This window comes from Lepisosteus platostomus, chromosome 15 (genome assembly GCF_059453375.1).
Source record: "Lepisosteus platostomus isolate fLepPlt1 chromosome 15, fLepPlt1.hap1, whole genome shotgun sequence".
Lineage (NCBI taxonomy): Eukaryota > Metazoa > Chordata > Actinopteri > Semionotiformes > Lepisosteidae > Lepisosteus > Lepisosteus platostomus.
Window position 1 is genome coordinate 16,126,526 of NC_142625.1, and position 8,341 is coordinate 16,134,866.

The following is an 8,341-nucleotide window of genomic DNA, read 5'->3' on the forward strand; positions in this document are numbered from 1 at the left end:
ATGCATGTGCAAATAAGTTACTGTACTTTAATCACTCGCAGAAATGTGCCTCATTACCAACACCTCATCTTCCGGAGCTGCCTAGTGGTCATCTGAACATCTGATCTTTTTTGTCAGTGTTTCCATGTCTAAGATTATCTTCCACAATACATACACACTAATCATGGGAATCACTGTTTTGTTGAAAGCTGTGTGATGGAGCAAGCTGAGGCTTTGTTGCTTCCTGCTGCTTTTAGAGTGTAAATTGGACACCCCTACCTTGATTGACTGATTTGTTTCCTGTGGAAATAGGCTGAAAAAGTGGTTTGTGTGATTGACCTTTGGATAATGGACCATTCAATAGGACCAGCAATTAAGATGTAACAGCAGTCAGGTAGAGAGGGCTGGGACTGTGTCTAAGCTCCTGCAGTTAAGGGAGGGAGTCAGGAGAATTATAAACTGTAAGAAGTTAAGATACTGTAGCACAGGGGTACATCTTTAACTTCTGTGCTTTAACATCAGCAGCCCAGCCTACAGTCCTCATTCCAGACAATTTTAAGGATTTAAAAGAGGTAATGGAAAAACGCTTGCAAATATTCTGCTTTGGAGTGGGCTTAGCTAATAAATGATAAATCCAGAGTGAATTAAGTTTATTTTTCTCTGTTATGTATTTCTGGGTTTAGAGGGAAAAGGGACATTAAATGCTCTCATTACGGAGGAAGCCTGGCCATACTGTATATTGAGTAAGCCCAGTTCAGTGTGTCAGTCTCTCTGGCTACGTTTTGAATATTTTTTGAGGAAGAAGACCTATTGGCATCGCAAGATAAGGTTAAGTTTTGTCACAGTTCTTTCGAATGGATCCTAAGTTAGTAGTTTTCCAGTAAACACAGCATTTGCCTCGGTCTTCGGTGATTGCTGGAAGGGTGTTGTTAATGGCTTATGAATAACATTTGTTTTCTTAAGTACAGTCACCAAAATACTATAAGGCTCCCGGGATTTGTTTTCCATGAGTTTTGTGTAACATATGTAGAACATTGTCTAAGCTCAGCCTGAGGCATGTTGTCACTTTCTTCCTTGAGTGAAATTCTAATCAGTAATTACATCTGCCATTTCCCTTCCATCAGCTGAATTAGTACATTACTGTATCTCTGAGACACTGTTTCACCATTTACTGTTCTTTTGCCATTATAATACTGAAAAAAACAATTTAGCCTCTAGTGTTGTATTATTTTCGCTCTCCTGGCCATAAAATTATAGTTCCCTAATATTTATCTTGCTTCTGTTCTCCTTATCTTAATTGTTAGAAAAAACTAAAATCAATACAGGTACACCTTCTGGTACTGTAGGTAATTAACAATCACTTAATTACTCACTTTGTCAGGTATGTCCACTATTTCAGTTTCAGCTGCTGACATCCCTGGTAATAGCTCAAATGAATTCCACAAAGTATTTTTAGTTGGTACGCATTTGCATTTTCATAAATCTACCCTATTCATGTGGTTGGGTTATTTGTTTGAATTGAGAAACCGGAGTTTATTTATAATCAAATCAGAATTCTAAGATACCTGTGAGTGAGAGTGTTTCACCAGTTGCATGTACTATAAAATGAAAGGGTTCGTGTTTGGAAGCTGAACAGCAGCTTCTTGTGATGAATTGTAATTCCAGGAAGATACTTCAGATTCAAAAAGCGTTTCTACAGAATAGGATCAAAAGTGGCAAAATCAATTAGTACTTGAAAGCTAAATAGATCATAGATTGGGATGGATAATTGTACACAGGTCTCAAAGCTTTTTTTTTCCTCCTCTCTTCACTTTGAAAAACTAGCTGGAAAATCGTGTGTGAAGTATCACACAGGAAGACAGCTTGTGTCAAAATGAGATTCATATTACCCACCTATACAAGGAGGGTCAAAACAGTGTCCCTGTTACATTCATTCAAATCCAGTGTCATTTTAGCTCATCTCCACACGATGGTTTCTGATAGAAAAACAAAGTGCTTTCAATAGGGTGTAATTCTGTGCTGGTTAATGCACGGAAGTCATACATTCATTAGGGACAAAAGAGAAGGCATAAGCTCTTAAGAAAAAGTGGGTTAAAAAGACTGGAGATCCATCAGGAATAATATCACATCTTCATGCTGACATTCAAGCTCACTTTGTACTTTGAATACATTCACTATTAGCAGTTAAATGCATACAGTTCCATTAGGCATTTGAAATGTGAATCGTTCTGCTTTAGTTTCTTCGCTGTACACAGGCAACTGGGCATATAACAAGCATCATTCAAAAGCCTGCTTCTCTAAAACCTCATACTGTATGTCTATGGCAAATGAATTATGCAGTATGTATTCTGCACAAAGATTATGCAGCAGAAGCCAGGTACTGTTACTTATTTAATCAGGTGAATCTTACAGAAATAGAGATTCACTTTGTGATTAATAAGAATACAAGAAGTGCAGACAATTTGTAAACAAGTGGTGATGCAGGTCCAACTACAAATTTGTCTAGAGATTATTTGAAGTCAGAGACCTAGCAGGAAAGCCAATTTTAGATACTTTTTGTACCCATTGTTTTGGGCGTTTCCTATTCTGTCATAATTGAATTCTCTTTATTTCCAGTGATGAATGATCCCGTGTCCTTGCTCCAGTAATGAATGTGAAACAGTCCCCTGATAAGACTCAATCCATACCTCTTAGACTCTTATAGATTTTAGACAAATCTTCTTAGTCTTTTTAGACCGTGAAGATTTAGCTTCTTTCGCTTGCCTGTATGAGACAGACCCCTGAGACTGTGAATCATTCATTCTGATCTTCTTTGAACTCTTTCAAAGGCTTAGAATATATTTTTTTGCATGGTGTCCAAAACTAAACAATATTGTAAATGAGGTCATTTTAGAATGTTACAAAGCTTGGACAATTTGTTTTCATATTTCACATGTTCTGCAATTTACCCAAGCATTTTGTTTGCTTTTTATTATTTCTTCATATTTTCGTGATTAGGATGTACAGTAAGAGAATCTACACAAACACCCAGATCCACATCACAAATAGCTTTCTGTAGGTTTGAAAGCAGTATTATGGTGTATATTCCTATTTTCTGTGTGGGTCATTCTTGCACTTATTAAAGCCCGATCCACAAATCGTTTGCCAATTATATCTAAAATATGTATATACTGTAGATCAGATGAGGTAATGAGTCTAAAATAGCAGTTCTGGTGGATCGGGTGCAGGATTAAGGAGTACTGGGTTCAAATCTTAGTATTGCTAATTTTGGTCCCCAGATTTCTCAGCAAGGTTGACCTCTATCATCCTGTAGAATTACACTATGTCTTATTCTTCACTACCTGAGATTGCTCTTGTTTAGCCTGCCTCTATCCTGCTAAACATGTAAAAAGAGAATAATAAATTAAATTAAGAATGATAAGCTTGTTAAACTATGAACTTCACTGCTAAAACTATGCAGAGAGTTTCATAAGGAATTTGCCTTTCTGTGAAATTATATATTACAATATACTATGTTTATTTAAGCAGAATTGCTACATGATCTGTATAGAACCCTGTTCTGTCAATATAGCCTTACAATATATATGTGCATTGCTCCCAGTCTTTAATAAAACTGAGGACATATCGGTATGGTGTATATAGTGATTGATGGACAGACTAACAGACTATTAAGATTTGGTATATACTGTACTGTAACAGCAATAGAAATCTGGAAAGACCATATAAGAGCTTCTTAGAAATTATATCCCTATTTTAAATGCATTACAGTATATGGTTAACAGAATATTTGCAAAACACTGATGAAACAGAGATGAGGCTGTTGAGATATAGAAGCAAGAATATCTTTTATACAGCTATTTTTCAATTAAAAATGTATTGTATGCCATTGTTATTTATCTTCCTGGTACCTTTTATAAAAAGTTTATTTTGTACGAGCAAGGACTCCACACTAATCTGATCAAAGATGTTTCTTCCCTTTGTAGAACAGAAAGGGGGATTAATCGGATGTCACATGTACAAAGCATGGTCTTCCCTTTTGATTCTGGGCTTTTAGCGTAATGAATTTAAGTAGAGTTGACTAGAAGGCTAGAGAGACTTCAAAAGGAAGGACTCTTTGAAACAGGGATATTGTTTGGCGTTTTCATAAAATGCTGTTAAGGATATAAATTATAGATGTACAGCTGACCATCTGAAAACTGCATCTTGTCATGGCTAACGACATTTGCAAACCTGCCACTTCTATATTTTTCAATGGACATTATTGAGAAAATAAAAAAGTTAATGTACCATAAAGAAAGATAATACCATATAACTTCAGTATGCAAAGATATTTCAGGATGGGTGTGAAACGGCTTATGTCCCATTTCTCAGAAGATGGAACTCAACGTGAGTGTGGTTTCTTGAACTCAGGGCCCAACCCTTGTACAAGTCTGATAATAAGATTCTCTGTCATCTTTGACAAACTGCATGCTTCAGCTTAGGTGAATTTTAAACCTTTTCCAGCAGAAATATAGAGGGAGAACGTGTCCTCTGAAGAGCCCTGCCGGGCTTTAAGAAAAGCGCAGTAATTATGGCTTACATCCGTGACCTTGTGCTTTTTCCGGTTTGCTCCCACTTCGGCTTTCTCAAGAGCTAGACTTCAATGAACCCGGCCAAATTGGATGCTTTGTTCTTGGAGGGATGAAAACGGTGCCTGCTTCCACAATGGCCCGTGACATTGACCTCAGTGTTTGAACTATGAATCCAATCTGAAGGGTCTAACATCTTTGAGGATGGTTCTTTATCACTATTAAAAGGACAGGTGAGGAGAGAGGGGCTGTTGAGCTGTGGTATGCAGGCTGCAGAGGTGTCTAGTTTATTATCCACCACGATAGAAGGCCTGAATACAAGCCAGCAGGAGAACACTGTTTAAAAACCAATTAGAAAGTACCAACAAAAAGCACATACAGTATTTCTTTTGCAAGTTTTTAAGATTCCCCTCAGACTGTGGGGGCACTATTACTAACTCCCTTGATAATGCTAAAAAAATTTAAAAAGTGTTCAATAGAATGTTTCATAACATTGGCTTATACTGCATCTCCTGCTGTTTAAATGTGTTCAATTAGTTCTTATAGAGTCGTTGTTTTCAACTGTACTGAAACGAAAGTGTTAAAAACTCTCAATAAATGGCTTTAATAGACTGAGATGAAAATACTTTTCCTTTTCTTTTAATGTCGTTCAGGTGTACTGCAGTACATAGCCCTTCAGAGTGCTGTGCATTTTCTTTCACCATGCATTCCTACCACTTTAATTTCTTTAAAAATATTCAGCCTTTGTTACAACCATACTTGATGCATCATGTGCCTTTGGATTACTTCTAACGTCAGTCTCTCCAATGCTTCATTCAAAACAGTCTAGATGAGGCCTAAAAGTCAGGGACAAATGTACTGTACAGTTATCACTTTGCTGAAAACGTATGGCCCAAAACCCAATAATATTATCTCTGGACATTATTGCTTTTCTTAACAAATCAGCTCCTGAGAAAGACACAAAAATATTATGACAAAATTACACTGGAACATAAGCCAACAGTAGAATCTTTTGCCATATTTAATTAAAGTCACCAGGAGCAGGGTGCTGCAATTCTACATTACAAGACTGATCATTTTTCAACCAAAAGGCATGCAAAATGATGCTTTCTCTTGCAGAGCCAAAATTAATTACTTCTCTGTGCGATAACGTACATGTAATTTGAGAATGACAAGAACCAGATGAATTGCAGGCCTTTGCCGTTTCTATTCAGTGGCTAAACAGGGAAGCGTGCCTTCAAAATGAATAATAATTAGCAACGCCAAATCTAAGCAGAAGCCGTGGCAGGTATTGTCGAAGCAGTCGATATTAATTTGCTGCTGTTGATTACGAACAGGATCTTCCTGATCGGCGGTCTCTGTGCTGCTTGCCTATTCCCTCCTGCACACTAAACAAACAGGCAAGATGGATCGAAATTAATTCAGAGCAAACACAGGCCGAACTGCCATATTTGCAATTCAAATTTAATCTCATCAACAATGTCAGTGTTCAGAGTTTGGGCTGGGAGGTGGAAGATGCTTAACAGTACAAGGACTGAAAACCGAAAGGAACAGTGTCTGGTCTTTACAATAATTGAGACATGAAGTCAAACACGAAAATTACAGGACAGAGAGCCGTGTTCTTTCACTGGTTTGCTTGGAGCGCAATTATCTAACATGTATGAAATGTTAATTGTTTGCAAATTGCTTTAAACAAGACAGGTTAAGAACATTTCTTAATTCATTTTTAACAGATTGTTTTTCTTTTCCTACTAATGAGATGTATATTCGTTAAGGGGGCAAAATTGAATTTAAAACCGAGTCCAAGAAAGACAAAAGGAACAGAGTAGAATAGTCCAATGTAAACTCATGCTGCTGGTTCCAAAACATTTAATTTGGCAACATTAGTCATTCAGAGAAATATTTATTCAAGCAATGGTAGCTGTTTTACCTGCATTCAGAAAATAAAATGTCTTTATACATCTTTAGACGAAATCAACAATGCTAGTCTGTTTTCTAAGGGAAGCATGAGGTAAAGCTGATTTTTTTTGCTATGTAAAATAATCATGGCCAGCAGCAATTAGGGTTCTGGACCCTAATATGATATTAGGACCCTAATAGTATGATTGTAGGTTCAAATTGCTGTTGCACCCTTGAACAAGGTAATTCAATTGCTTCAGGAAGTTGTTTTCAATAAAAGCATCAGCCAAATGAATTGTTGATAAGAATGTGTCACTACAGCTTTTATACTGTTGTGATTTGACTGGTGATATCAACCTGCTGTCTTTAATGGGTTCATGAAAGCTTAGCCTTTGTAAAATGAGTGACGCCTAAATTATGGGAAATTTGCTTCAACAAGTGTCAAAAACTACAGAAGTTCAAACTTTGTGAATCTCACAGGAAGTCAAGGACAGTTAAGGCACTCCAACATTTCAATTTCAGTCACCTTTGTTACATTTGCCTCTGGGTAGCACAGGCTACAGAGAAAAGGCTAATCATATCTCATTTCGCCCATAACGTTTCACAGCATAGTTTCTCATATACTTAATGCAATTACCTTATGGTGTGTCAGAATGAAATACTGTACTCTGACAAGGAGTCCCCATAAGCAGAATGCACATATTAAAAAATTAAAGTATCTTTCCTACAAACATGAAGGCACACCGAGACACGGGATATAACTGGAAATTGATTAACATTCTGCATGGCACATACACTGACAAAGCGTGTTTATGCATAATAATGCGTCTCTTACCACCAAAACGTTAATTTGCGGCACTGAAAGTGGCAGCATAATTATTGTGTTGCACAACACGATAAAATAGCCTTTCAACGGATATGCGATACAAGTCGGCATTTGGCAGCTTTTATTTCTTGGGCTTGTTTAATTGGTTTTTCCCTATCAGACATTTCCCTGCATTGCACTTAGCACCTACAGTGCATCTGTGATTGCTCCAGCATTACCCCCTTCAGTTATGGTTCAGGGTCCAAATATCTTTGCATGTGAAACACTTGGAGAGAACACCACACAGGTCTTTTATACAGTAGGACAGATCAAAGTTTAATTCATTTCCCAGAGGGCCACAGTGTGTTCCTGTTGTCATTCCACTTATGTTTTGAGATACTGTACTTTATTCAAGATGCTGCTCTAAATTGCATTGGTAGACCAATAGGTGGCTCTCTTGCCTGTAGACATGCTGTACCCAAATGCCATAAGAGCTTTTGTCAGTTTGATCAGACATTAAACTGAGGTCCTGACTACATGGCGATTAAAGATGCCATGAAACCTGGAATTCCTGCTATATTTCAATCTGGATATGAGCAATCTGCCCTATCCCAGATAAGGATTTCACTGAGCTCTGAGAAAATGATAAAGCGGCAAATAAACCAACGCAAGCAAATACAGTAATTCAAACTAGGTGATAATATGATAATATAGTACAAAAGTAAAGGAATTTTCTTTTCTGCTGAAGAATCAATTGAACTGAGGACAGCATTTCAAGTGGCTTATCTTTCTAAACATTAGAATAAAACAGTTGTATGATGCTCTAGTGGGCCCATTGTATTAGATAATTGGAACTAGTGCAGCTGTCTGCTTCATTTATTCTTACAAGGACAACCTTCCACGGCAAGGTTAGATGGCAGTGAGCGTTTTTATGCAGTGATATACAAGTGCATTAGAATGAGGCTGCTCTTCTGAAAGCATGAAAAACTCTAATATGGCTTTGGCAGCGAAGATGGCACATGGAGACAAGAGCTGTCACGAGATTTGAAATGCAGGGAAAATGAACTACAGTATATGGAGCTTGTCAAAA